Raw genomic sequence first — 14,633 nt, 5'->3', positions numbered from 1 at the left:
TTATACTAAGATATGAAACATGGATTACTACATAGCAGGGAGAATCAGGGAAGGGAGTTGAGAGTGTGAGATTTTCAGATCTTAGAATCAGGTATTTGTTGTTTCCTCTTCTCTTTGAAAAAATGAATTGGGTTATAAAGCAGGTAGCTTTTCAGAATTAAATTAAATGAGCTTCATGGACTCATGATTTATTAGAGGGAGAAAGCTAATGAGAGAAAAGAGTTCATTATACCTGAAGCTAAGGGGCTGTGGTCCAAAACGCAGTAAGATCACCAGGCCAACAAAGGCTCTAAACGGGGAAAGGCAGCTGAAGAGAAGAATGAAGCGGCATGATAGCGGGGAGAGAGGACTCAGAGGGGAGAGGCTGCAGCTGCGTAGGTAAGCATGCACTTTTGTTGCAGGCAGCCCTTATCTAGGGTGGAATTTCTTTTTTTGTTGAGCTGTGATTGACATATAATGTGTTAATTTCATGTGACAACATAATGACTTGACATGTGTGTATTTTGTGAAAGAACCACCACAGTAAGTCTAGGTAACATCCATCACTGCACACAGTTACAATTCTTTTCTCTTGTGATGAGAATTTTTAAGATTTTGTCTCTTAGCAACTTTCAAATGTACAATAGAGTATTATCAATTACAGTCACTGTGCTATACAGTGCATTCCCAGGTCTTATTTATTTTGTAACTGGAAGTTTGTACCTTTTGACCACTGTCACCCATTTTGCCAATCCCCACCCCACCCCCTGCCTCTGGCAACCATGGATCTGTCCTCTGTATCCATGAATTAGGTTTGCTCTGTTTTGTTGTTTTGTTTGTTTGGTTTTTAGATTTCACATATAAGTGAGGGCATATACTATTTGTCTTTCTCTAAGTGACTTATTTCACTTAGCATAATGCCCTCAAGGTCCATACGTTGTCACAGATGGCAAGATTTCCTTTTCTATGGCTGAATAATATTCCTGTGGGGGGTGATGTATATTCCACATTTTCTTTATCCATTCATTCATCCACCGATGAACATTTAGGTTATTTCCATGTCTTGGTTATAGTAAATGATGCTGCAATGAACACAGGTATCTTTTCAAGTCAGTTTTTTTGTTTCCTTTGGATAAATACCCAGAAGTGGGTATCACTGGATCAAAAGGTAGTTCTACTTCTAATTTTTTGAGGAATCTCCATAGTGTTGCCCATAGTGGCTACACCAATTTACATTCCCACCAGCAGTGTATGAGGGTTCCCTGTTACCCATATCCTTGCCAACACTTGTTATTTCTTGCCTTTTTGATAATAGTCATTCTAACAGGAGTGAGGTGATATGTCATGATCTTGATTTTCATTTCCCTGGTAATTAGTGATGTTGAACGTCTTTTCATGCGCCTGATGGCCATCTGTGTGTCTTCTTTGGAAAAGTGTCTATTTAGCTCCCCTGCCCATTTTTTAATGATTATTTTTTTGATACTGAGTTGTATGAGTTCTTTATATATTTTGGATATTAACCTCTTATGAGATGTATGATTTGCAAGTATCTTCTCTTCTCCCATTCAGTAGGCTGTCTTTCATTTTGTTAATGGTTTCCTTTGTTGCACAGAAGCTTCTTAGTTTGCTGTAGTCCCATTTGTTTATTTTTGCTTTTATTTCCCTTGCCTGAGGAGACACATCCAGAAAGATATTGGAAGAGCATACTGCCTCTGTTTCCTTCTAGGAGTTTTATGGTGTCAGGTCTTACATTGAAATCTTTAACCCATTTTGGGATGATTTTTTTGTGTATGGTATGAGAGAGTGATCTAGTTTCATTTTTGTTTGCTTGTGGCTGTCCAGTTTTCACATCATTTATTGAAGAGACTATCTTTTCTCCATTCTATGTTCTTTGTTCCTTAGTTATAAACTAATTGTCCATATATGTGTAGGTTTATTTCTGAGGTCTCTATTCTGTTCCATTGATCCAGGTGTTGGGGTTTGTTTGTTTGTTTGTTTGTTTGTTTGCCAATACCACATTGGGTTTTTTTAAATTACTATAACTTTGTAATATAGCTTGAAATGAGGGCATGTGATACCTCCAGCTTTTTCCTTATTTCTCAGAATTGCTTTGGCTATACAGAATCTTCTGTGTGGTTCCATACAAATCTTATAATTTTTTCTTCTGTTTCTCTGAAAAGTGTCCCTGGAATTTCGATAGGGATTGCATTGAATCTATAGATTGCTTTAGGTAATATGAATATTTTAACAATGTTAACTCTTCTAATCCATGAGCATGGGATATCTTTCCATTTTTTGTCTTCTTCAGTTTCTTTCAACATCTTACAGTTTTCAATGTAGAAGTCTTTCGCCTCGATGGTATTTTATTCCTTTTATTGTGATTATAAATGAGATTGTTTTCTTGATTTTCCTTTCTGCTAGCTCATTGTTAGCATATAGAAACACAACAGATTTTTGTATGTTGACTTTGTACCTTGCAATTTTACTGTATTCATTTATTATTTCTAATAGGATTTTTTTGCAGAGTCTTTAGGGTTTTCTACATATAAAGTCATATCATCTGCAAATAATGACAGTGTTACTTCTCCCTTTCTAATTTGGATGTCTTTATTTTTCTTGCCTAAATGCTTACGCTAGGACTTCCAATAGTATTTTGAAATAAAAGTGGAAAGGGTGGGCATCCTTGTCTTATTCCTGAAGGATAGGTTAGCTGTGATTTTTTTCACCTACGACCAGTATTATGCTGAGGTACGTTATTTCTGTACATATTTTCTTGAGAGTTTTTATCATAAATGGGTGTTAAATCTTGTCAGATGCTTTTCTCACTTATTGAGATGATCCTATGGTTTTTGTTTTGTTTTATTTTAAGGTCTTTATTGGAGTATAATTGCTTTATGCTGTTGTGTCAGTTTCTGCTGTACAACGAAGCGAATCAGCTGTATTTATACTTATATCCTATGGTTTTTATCCTTCATTTTGCTAATGTACTGTATCACAGTGATTGATTTGTGGATGTCAAACCATCCTTGCATCCTTGAAATAAATTCACTTGATCATGGTGTATGATCCTTTTAATGTATTGCTGTATTTGGTGTGCTAATACCTTATTAATGATTTTTACATCTGTGTTCATCAGAGATAATGGCCTTTAATTTTCTTTCTTTGTGTTGTCCTTGTCTGGTTTTGGTAACAGGGTAATGGTGGCCTTGTAAAATAAGCATTCCCTCCTCTTCAACATTTTGGAAGAGTTTGAGAGGGATAAGAATTAAATCTTCTTTGCATGGTTGGCAGAATTCACCTGTGAAACCATCTAGTCCTGGACTTTTTACTAATGATTAGCCTATTCAGAGTCTCCTGGAGTCAGCATATAGTTGGGTCTTGTTTTTTAATCCATTCAGCCACTCTTTGTCTTTTGATTAATTAAATTCATTTACATTTAGGTTGATTACTGATAAATGAGTACTTAGTACTGCCATTTTATTTATTATTTTCTGGTGGCTATATGTTTCCATTATTTCTTTTTCCTTGTGTTTTTAGTGGTTTTCTATGTTTTTCTCAGTTTCATCGGTTTTATGTTTCTTGTCTCTGCTCTAGATTTGTTTTGTGGTTACCATAAGGTTTGTATAAATCGTCTCATAGGAAAAACAGTCTGATCTTCTGTTGATAGCATCTTATTTTCTCTTGCCTATATAGGTTTCATCCTTTTTCTCTTCCCCTTTTATGTTTTTGTGTGAGTTTAACAAATTGTAGTTTTGTTTTTTTTTTTTTACTGTTTTCCCCCCTTTAATCTTTATGCTATCATAAAATGTTTAAAAACCCATTCTCATATAGAGTTGCAGTTTTCCAATTCTGTCTATCACCTTACTCAAAGTTTTGTGTACTTTTTCCTTTTGCTTCTGGTAGAAGAGCTCCTTTCAACGTTTTTTGTAAGGCAGGTCCATTGTTGATGAACTCCCTCAGCTTTTGTTTATCTGGGAAAGCCTTTACTTCTCCTTCTTATCTGAATGATAACTTTGCTGGATAGAGTATTCTCAGCTGACAGTTTTTATCTTTTAGTATTTTGAGAACATGCTTTCCTCCTGGCCTGTAGAGTTTCTGCCGAGAAATCTGCTGATAGTCTAATGGGGGTTCCTTTGTGGGTTACCATCCTATTTTCCCTGGCTGCCTTTCAAATTATTTGTCAGTGACTTTGACAGTTTTAATATAATGTGTCTTAGGGAAGGTCTTTTTTTGTGTTGAGGAATCAGGTGTTCTTTAAGCTACATAACTTGTATAGTCAGTTCCTTCCCCAGGTTTGGGAAGTTTTCAGCTATTATTTCTTTAAATAAACTCTCTGCTGCCTTCTCCCTCTCTTCTTCTAGGATACCCATTATTCTAAAAGAGTTGGATAGCCTCATAGATTTCCTCATTTTCCTCTAAATCTTACTTCTCTTTTTTCTTCTACCTGTATCATTTCTAGATTTCTGTCTTCACGTTTGCTGATTTTCTCTTCCATAAGGTTTGCTCGATTTCCAGTGCTTTCTAGTGCATTTTTCATCTTGTTTATTGAGTTCTTCAGCTCCAGAATTTGTTTGATTCTTTTTTAGAATTTGTCTCTTTAGTAAAGTATCCCTTCTATTCCTTAATTTTATTCCTGAGCTCATTGGACTTTCTTGAATTTCTTCATGAGAGCTATTTTGAATTCTTTATCAGATCAGAGTATTCCATAACTTTGGTTTATAGAGAATTGTCATTTTCTATTTTGAATACAGTGTCACTGTGAGTTTTTATGGTGCTTTGATGAGTTGTTCCTCTGCTAGAGCAACTGAAGTAGTGAACACCTTTCTTCTTTAGGTAAAACATTTTTTTTTCTTGCTTGATTTTAATGGTTCAAAAGTTTAGAAATTAGAGGGCTCTCCTTTGTTTTCCAGTAGGTGGCACTATAGCACAAGTTTTTCTTTTCCTTACCTGACCTGTTTCTGGTTGGTTATGTGTGAGAGTCAGCACTTTACCTGTCAGAGGTGTCACCTGCCCAGTGCCCTCCTTGTCACTACTTGTGCCTCTAGGGTCTTGGTGCTTTGCTGCTGCTGGTGTCACCTCCTAAGGCACTGGGATGGTCGACACTTCTGCCATGTCCCGGACCTGAGTTGCAGAGGAGGTGAGTGGAAAGCTGGGGCCACAGGCACCTCTACCATATCGGGGTTTACTGGGTTTCTAGGGTGCCACCACTGGGGGTGGGGGACTGGGGGCTGGAGTCGTGGGTACCTCTGTGGCTGAAGGGACAGGACACAGCCCCCACTGCCACTGCTGCCAGGTTACCTGAGGCTGTGAACGCCACTGCGTCTGGGAAGTTGGAGTCTCATATGATGCCTTCCCTGCTGCTATTGGGTTCTCTGGGCAGCTGCGTGGCTGGGGAGAGGCAGGGTGGCAGGGACTGCCTCTGCTGTTCTCCTGGTTTCACCTCCTCTTTGTGTTCCAGGCCACCCACGTTTAGAGGCACAGATGGGTGGAATTCTCCAGCATCCTGGTGTATTGGGCAGAGGCACCTTTGTTGAGTTGTGTATGTTTTACAGATTATAGATTGAAGGGGAAAGAAAAAGAGAATGTCTCACTCCAGCAGGATGCTGATGCCACTCATGTTTTGTTTTTGATTTCACAGTTTACATTTCTTTATCTTGTGTGTCCATCACAAATCATTGTAGTTATTTTTACAGCTTTTGTTTTTCACCCTTCATGCTAGCTTTGTAAGTGACTGCTTCACTATCTTTATATTAGATTATTCTGAATTTTACCATATATTCACCATTACCAATGAGATTTATACTTTCGTATGTTTTCCTGTTACTAAATGGTACCATTTCATTTCATCTTAAAGAAGCCCCTTTAACATTTTTTGTAAGGCTGGTTTCATGGTGATGAAGTCCTTCAGTTTTTGCTTGTCCAGAAAACTCTTCACCTCTCCTTCAATACTGACGGACAACTTTGCCAGGTAGAATATTCTTGGTCTGTGGGGTTTTTTTCTTTCAGCACTTTGAATATATCATGACACTCTGTTCTGGTATGAAAAGATTCTGCTGAAAAATCTGCTGATAGTCTTATGGGGGCTCCCTTGTATGTTTTTTGTTTTGTTGTTGCTGCTATTAAGATCCTCTTCTTGTCTTTAACATTTGACTTTCTAATTATCATGTGTCTTGGTGTGGGTCTCTGGTTTTATCTTATTTAGAACTCTCTGGGATTCCCGGATCTGGGTGTTTGTTTCCTTCCCCAGGTTAGGGAAATTTTCAGCCATCATTTCTTTAAGTAACTTTTCTGCCTCTTTCTCTCTCTTCTCCTTTTGGGGCCCTTGTTGGTGTCCTATAAGTCCCTTTAAGCTATCTTCACTTTCTTCATTCATTTTTCTTTTTGCTGCTCTGCTTGGATGAGTTCCACTGCCCTGATTGAGTTCACTTATCCTTTCTTCTGCTTCACATAGTCAGATGTTGAGCCCTTCTGTTGTATTTTCCAGTTTAGTTCCTGTATTCTTCAGGTCTGTGGTTTCTGGTTGGTACGTACTTTTTAATATTTTCTCTGTTGAAATTCTCACTTTGCTCATCCAGTGTTCTCCTGAGTTTGGTGAGCATCTTTACAACCATTATTTTGAACTCTTTATAGAGTAAATCACTTATCTGTTTCATGAAGGTCTTTTTCTGAGGTTTTATCTTGTTCTTTCATTTGGAACATATTTCTCTGTTTCTTCATTTTCATTGATTCTTTGTGTTGGTTTCTATGCATTAGATAAGATATGCTCCTCTCCCAGCCTTGAAGGAGCAAGCTCGTGTAGGAGATGAGCTTTATCATTCAATCCTGCCCTAGCTCTTGGTTGTCTTTTGAACCTGTCATTGTCTAAGCGGCCTACTTTATTCTTAGCGGCTCCCAGAAGCTGAGGGTGTGCCAAGACCTGTCAGTGTCCCCAAGGGGGGATCTTAGCACTTAGATTCAGGCTGATTGGAAGGCAGACCTTCAGGCAGCAGTTTTTAAAATATGCAAATACAACCTATTTTAGGGGAAGACTAGGAAATGGGCATTTGTCTGCTCCTTCTGCAGGGAGCCCTGTGGTCATAGCCAGTAAAGAACTGTTTCTTTGTTTGCTACCATCCCACTGAACCTAGGAACATAAGCCCTGCTGGCCACCAGAGCCAGGCAACCAAGGGGTATCCCCTGGGCAGCAGCCACAAAACCCAGGGCAGCAGACGTGTGCCCTATCTCAGAGACACTGGTGACCTCAAGGGAGGCAGAGGAGAATATGAACATGGCACCTGACAGCCTCCACTTTGGAGAGTATTTCAGGAGGCCCCGAAATGTGTGTTAAATTAGATGTCTGCTCCTCAAGTTAAAGCTTAAGATAAGGAAATAGGTATCTTTCACAGAAATACTGGACGCTTTTCAGTTGACTGCCTCTGCACTGGGCCCTGGGGTGGGTGAGTCTGTGAAATCCTTTAAGGACTGTTTCTCCGATTAATAAAGCCTTCTGGATCTTGTGGATACAGGCCCCGTTGGATTTCCAGGCTAGATATTTTGGGGGCTTGTCTCTCAGGCACAGGTCTTATAAGTTGAAGTACTACCCAGTGTTCATAGCAGCACTATTTACAATAGCCAAGGCAAGGAAGCAACCTAAATGTCCATCCACAGATGAATGGATAAAGAAGATGTGGTACATATATACAATGGAATACTACTCAGCCATAAAAGAGAATGAAATAATGCCATTTGCATCAACATGAATGGACCTAGAGATTGTCATACTAAGTGAAGTAACTTAAAGACATATACCATATGATATCACTTATATGTGGCATCTAAAATATGACACAAACGAATCAATCTATGAAACAGAGACTCACAGACCTACAGAACAGGCTTGTGGTTGCCAAGGGGGAAGAGGGGTGGGGGAGGGATGGATTGGGAGTTTGGGAGTAGCAGATGCAAATTATTATATATAGAATGGATAAGCAACAAGGTCCTAGTATATAGCACAGGGAACTATATTCAATACACTGTAATAAATCATAATGGAAAAGAATATGAAAAAGAATATATATATACACATATATATTATAATATATAATAACTGTATCACTTTGCTGTACACCAGAAACTAACACAATACTGTAAATCAACTACACTCCAATAAAATAAATTTAAAAAAAAAGTTGAAGTGCCAGATTGGGGTTCAGGCTTTTCACTTCTCAGGGAGATGCTCTGGGCTGTGAATTCCCTCCCAGTTGTGGATTGCTGCTCTGAGGGTGGGGCTTCTGGTGAGATAGCATCTCAGCCTCTCCTACCATTGTGATGCGGCTTTTTTCCTCATTTGCTCACTGTATAGGAGTCGCTTATCTCGTTTGTTTTTGGGTTTCTTTCAGAGGAAATTGCTCCATTTGTAGCTGTAGATTCGGTGTGTGCTTGGGTGGAGATGAGTTCAGGATCCTCCTGCATCACCATCTAGAACTGGAACTGGGTGGAGTTTCTTGTACCCATCAATCCAGTTTTAATGATTTATTACATCACAGCCAGGCTTCTTTCATCTTCACTCCCACCTATGCCCTTTCTCATTATTTCAGAGTGAACATCAGATATATGTGTATACTTTATTACCAGGAAAAATTTTGACACAGGAGTTAAAACCGAATTCTTTGCTAATTTGTTTCACTTTGTGAAATATTCCTTTAAATGTTTATGTGAAGAAGGATCTTACTGGGCTGTCACAATAGTAGACCACATCAAAATAAAGTACCAAGATAGATGGATTTGTGATTTCCAGTCTTCTGTCATCCTTTTTTTTTTTTTAATTTCGTTATTTTCTCCAGCTTTGTTGAGGTATAATTGACAAATAAAATTTTAAGTTATTGAAAGTATACAGTAATATGATAATTTGATATACATTAATTGACTAAAATTAATGCATCCATTGCCTCACTATTTATTTATGAAAACATGTAAGTTTTCCTGTCTCAGCAAGTTTCAATTGTACAACACAGTGTTATCAGCTATAGTCACCATGTTATAAATCAGATTTTCACCCCTTATTCTTCTTATGACTGAAAGTTTGTGCTGTTTTACTAACCTTGTCCTACTTCCCCCATCCTCTAGCCACTGGCAACCACTTTTCTACTGTTTCCATGAGGTTGACTTTCTCTTTTTTTTATTATCTTTTTAAAAAAATTTCATTTAGCATAATGCCCTCCAGGTTTATCCATGTTGTTGCAAATAACAAGATTTCCTTCTTTAAGGCTAAATAATATTCCATCGCATGCATGCATGCATGTATGTATACACAAGGAAATGCAAATTACTATACACACCACATTTTCTTTATTTTCTTCATCCATCCATCTGTCAACACTTGGGTTTTCTCTATACCTTGGCTGCTGTGAATAATGGTGCTGTGAATGTGAGAGTACACGTATCTCTCCAAGTTAATGATTTTGTTTCTAAAGGAAATCAGAATATGCTCAGAAGTGGGGTTGCTGGATCATATGGCAGTTCAGTTTTTAATCTCCATACTGTTTTCCATAGTGGCTGTACAAGTTTACATTCCAACAAACAGTGCACAGGGATTGCCTTTTCTCCACATACTTGTCAGCATTTGTTATCATTTGTCTTTTTTATAGTAGACTTCCTGACAGGTGTGAGGTGGTTTTGATTTGCATCTCCCTGGTGATTAGTGAGACTGAGTACTTTTTATCTATCTGTTGGCCATTTGTATTTGTTTTTGGAATAATGTCTATTTAGGTTTTTTGCCCATTTTTAAATTGGGGCTTTTTTAGCTATTGAGTTGTGTATGTTCCAAGAATATTTTGGATATTAATCCCTTAGAGATGTGGTTTGCAAATATATTCTCCTATTCCACAGGCTGAATTTTCATTTTGTTGAAGGCTTCTTTTGCTGTGCAGAATTTTTTTAGTTTGATGTAATTAAACTTGTTTATTTTTGCTTTTGTTGCCTTTACTTTAGCTGTTAAATCCAAAAAGTCATTGCTAGACCAATGTCAAGTAGGTTATTATCCGCTATGTTTTCTTATAGGAGTTTTATGTTTTCAGGTCTTACATTCAAGTTTTTAATCCATTTTGAGTTGACTTTTAAGTGTTTGTAAATAGTGGTCCTGTTTCATTCTTTTTCATGTGGCTATCCAATTTTCCAAACACCTTTGGAAGAGGTATCCTTTCCCCATTTTATATTCTTGGCCTCTGTCATAAATTAATTGACCATATAGCATGAGTTTATTTCCGGGGTCTCTGTTCTGTTCCAATGACGTATGTCTGTTTTTTTGACTGTATCATACTGTTTTGATTACTATAGCTTTGCAATATAGTTTGAAATCAGGAAGAGTGTTGCTTCTAGCTTTGTTCTTCTTTCTCAAGATTGCTTTGGCTACTTCAGGTTTTTTCAGGTTCCAAATTTTAGGATTATTTATTCTATTTCTATGAAAAATGCCATTGGAATTTTTATAGGGATTGCATTGCATCTGTAGATTGCTTTGGGTAGTACGCACATTTCAATAGTATTAATTCCTACAATCCATGCATACAGATTATCTTTTCATTTATTTGTGTCATCTTTCTTACAGTTTTCAGTGTACAATTTCTCACCTTGGTAAAGTTTATTCCTAAGTATTCCTCATTTCTTTTTTTGGATAGCTCATTGTTAGTGTATAGAGAAGCAACTGATTTTTGTATTTTGATTTTGTGTCCTGCAACTTTATTGAAATTGTTTATTATTTCTAACAGTTTTTTGGTGGATTCTTTAGGGTTTTCTAAATATAATATGTCATCTGCTAACAGTGACAGTTTTACTTCTCCCTTTCAAATTTGGATGCCTTTTATTTCTTTTTCTTACCTAACTGCTCTGGGTAGGACTTCCAGTACTATGTTGAATAAAAGTGGTGACAATAGGTATCCTTGTCTTGTTCTTGATCTTAGGGGAAAAGCTTTCAGCATTTCACCATTGAGTATGTTGTCATCTGTGGGTTTGACATATATGGCTTTTATTATGTTTAGGTACAGTCCTTCAATACCCAGTTTGTTGAGAGTTTTTATCATGAATGGATGTTGAATTTTGTCAAATGCTCTTTCTGTATCTATTGAGATGATGATATGATTTTTATTCTTTGCTAATGTGGTATATATCACATTTATTGATTTGTGGATGTTGAACCATCCATGTACCACTGGAATAAATCCAATTTGATCATGGTGTATGATCCTGTTAATCTGTTGTTGAATTCAGTTTACTAATACTTTGTGAGGATTTTCACATCTATTTTCATCAGGGATATAGGCTTATAGTTCTTTTTCTTGTAATGTCTTTGTCTGGCTTTGGTATCAGGGTAAAGCTGGCCTTGTAAATGAATTTGGAACTGTTCTTTCCTTTTTTGTGTTTTGGAAGATATTGAGATGGATTGGTATTAATTTGTCTTTAAATGTTTTGTGAAATTCACCAGTGAAGCCATCTGTCCCTAACTTTTTTGTTTGAAGGTTTTTGATTACTGGTTCAGTCTCCTTACTAGTAATTTTGTTAAGATTTTCTATTTACTCATGATTCAGTCTTGGTAGGTTGTTTCTAGGAATTAGTCCATTTCTTCTAAGTTATCCAACTTATTGGCATAAAAGTATTCATAGTGATCTTTATGATCTTCTGTATTTTTGTGGTATCAGTTGTAATATCTCCTTTTTCATTTATACCTTTATGTTAGTTCTCTTTTTCACTTGATAAGTCTAGTTAAAAGTTTGTCTAGTTTATCTTTTCAAAAAACCAGCTGTTAGTTTCATTAATCTTTTCTATTGTCTTTTTGGTCTCTATTTCATTTATTTCCACTCTTATCTTTGTTACTTCCCTCATTTTTGCTAGCTTGGAGCTTAGTTTTTCTCTTTCTAGTTCCTCAAGGTATAAAGATAGTTGTTCAAGATCTTTTTTTCTTCATGTAGTTGTTTGTCACTATAAACTTCCCTTTTAGAACTGTTTTCACTGCATCTCATAAGTTTTGCTATGTTTTGTTTCCATTTTCATTGGTCTCAAAGTGTTTTTTTTAATATCTTCTTTGATCCATTGGTTGTTCAGGATCATGTGGTTTAATCTTCACATATTTGTGAACTTTCCAGTTTTCTTCTTGTAATTGACTTCTAGTTTCATACAATTGTGGTTGGAAAAGATGCTAGATAGGATTTCAATCTTTTTAAATTTATTAAGACTTACGGCCTAACATATCATCTATCCTGAAGAATATTCCATGTGCACCTGAGAAGAATGTATATTCAATTGCTGTTGGATGGAATGTTGTGTTATATCTTTTAGGTTCATTTTGTCTAACATGTAGTTTAAGTCCAATGTTTCCTTGCTGATTTTTCTGGCCAAATGATCCATTGTTGGAAGTGGAGTGTTCAAGTCCCCTGGTATTGTATTGCTGTGTTTTCTCCCTTCACAATTAATATTTGCTTTATATATATTTAGGTGCTCCTGTTTTGGGCTCATATTTGTAATTGCTAACATCCTTTTGATTAATTGACCTATCTTTTATAATGACCTTCTTTGTCTCTTGTTACATTGTTTAGCTTGAAATTTATTTTGTCTAAGTACAGCTGCTTTTGCTTTCTTTTGGTTTTTATTTGCAAAGAATATCTTTTTGCATCCCTTCACCTTCAGTCTATGTGTGTCCTTTAAGCTAGGTGAGATTCTTTTAGTCAACATATAGTTTGATTTTGATTTTTATCCATTCAGCCACTCTGTCTTTTGATTAGAGAATTTAATCCATTTATGTTTAAATTTTTTTAAAAACTTTTTATTGAAGTATAGTTGATTTACAATATTATGTTAGTTTCAGGTGTATAGTATACACACACACACACACACACACACACACACATATATATATATCTTCTTAATCTAATCATCTGTTGATGGGCACTTGTGTTGCTTCCATGTCTTGGCTCTTGTAATTATCGCTGCTATGAACATTGGGGTGTGTGTAACTTTTTGAATTGGTGTTTTTGTTTTTTCCCAATATATACCAAGGGAGTGGAATTGCTGGATCATATGGTAATTCTTTTTTAGTTTTTTGAGGAGCCCCATACTGTTTCCTATGGTGGCTGCACCAACTTGCATTCCTACCAACAGTGTACAAGGGTTCCCTTTTTTCTACATCCTCTCTGACATGTTATTTGTGGGCTTTTTGATGATAACCATTCTGACAAGTGTGATATGATATCTCGTTTTCATTTTGCATTTCTCTAATAATTAGCAACGTTGAGCATCTTTTCATGTGCCCGTTAGCCATCTGTATGCCTTCTTCAGAAAAATGTCTATGCTGGTCTTCTGCCCGTTTTTTTGATTCAGTTGTTTTTTTGCTATTGAGTTGTATGAGCTGTTTGTATATTTTGGATATTAACCCTTTGTCAGTTGCATCATTCACAAATTTTTCCTCCCCTTCTGTACATTGTCTTTTCATTTGTCAGTGGTTTCTTTTGCTGTGCAAAAGCTTTTAAGTTTAATTAGGTCCCATTTGTTTATTTTAATTTTTATTGGCCTTTGGAGGCTGATTAAAGAAAATACTATTCTGATTTTTTTCAGAGTGTTCTGCCTATGTTTTCTTTTAGAAATTTTATGGTTTCCATTCTTATGTTTAGATCTTTAATCAATTTTGATTTTATTTTTGTATATGGTATGAGAGAATGTTCTAATCTCATTGATTTACACGTGGCTGTCCAGTTTTCCCAGCAACACTTGTTGAAGAGACTATCTTCATTGTGTATTCTTGCCTCCCTTGTTGTAGATTAGTTGCCTATAGGTGTGTGGGTTAAAGTAATGTAGTTGTGGATTTACTATTGCCATTTTGTTAATTGTTTTCTGGCTGTTTCATGATTCCTCTGTTCCTTTCTTCCTCCCTTGCTGTCTCTGTGATTTGATAATTGTAGGCTTTGATTATTTTCTCTTTTATATCCCTACTATAGGCTTTTGCTCTGTGGTTACCATGAGGCTTACATAAAACATATATAATGGTCTATTTTAAGCTGATAACTTCAAATGCATATAGCTCTCCCACCCCCACATTTATTTGATGTCACAGTCTTTATCTTTTTACATTGTGTATCCATTGACAGATGTTTGTATAGTTTTTATTTTTTTGTCTTTTAACCTTCATACTAGAGTTATCATTGATTTACTCAGCATCATTAGTTTTGTGAATTTAAGTATATATTTATCTTTACCAGTAGTTTTTTACACTTTGTTTTCCTGTTACTAAGGAAAACTAAGCATCATTCCATGTCAGCTTGAAGAATTCCCTTTAACATTTCACGTAAGGCTGGTCTAGTGATGATGAACTCCTTCAGCTTTCACTTGTCTGGAAAACTTTTTTTCCAATTCTGAAGGACAGCTTAGCCAGGTATTCTTGGTTGGAAGTTTTCTTCTTTCAGCACTTTGAATATAACTTATGTGTCCCATTGTGGGTCTCTTTGGAGCCATCTTGTTTGGTATGCTCTAGGCTTTCTGGATCTGGATGTCTATTTCTTCCCTCAGATTAGGGAAGTTTTCAGCCATTAATTCTGTGAAAAAGTTTTATGCCCCTTTATCTCTTTTCTTTCTGGGAGCTCTATAATGCAAATATTGGTCCATTTAATGGTGTCCCTTAAGCTATCTTAACTCTT

At 36.4% G+C, this 14,633-nt stretch overlaps 1 protein-coding gene across 4 annotated transcripts in view; it reads left to right on the top strand.

The window, feature by feature from the left end:
* RAVER2 (ribonucleoprotein, PTB binding 2) overlaps positions 1 to 14,633 on the top strand; it is a 117,821-nt gene that overhangs the window by 91,488 nt on the left and 11,700 nt on the right. The gene's annotated exons all lie outside the window — the stretch shown is intronic.

The sequence above is a fragment of the Hippopotamus amphibius genome, chromosome 1 (genome assembly GCF_030028045.1).
Source record: "Hippopotamus amphibius kiboko isolate mHipAmp2 chromosome 1, mHipAmp2.hap2, whole genome shotgun sequence".
NCBI lineage: Eukaryota > Metazoa > Chordata > Mammalia > Artiodactyla > Hippopotamidae > Hippopotamus > Hippopotamus amphibius.
This window is presented reverse-complemented; position numbering and strand designations above follow the sequence as displayed.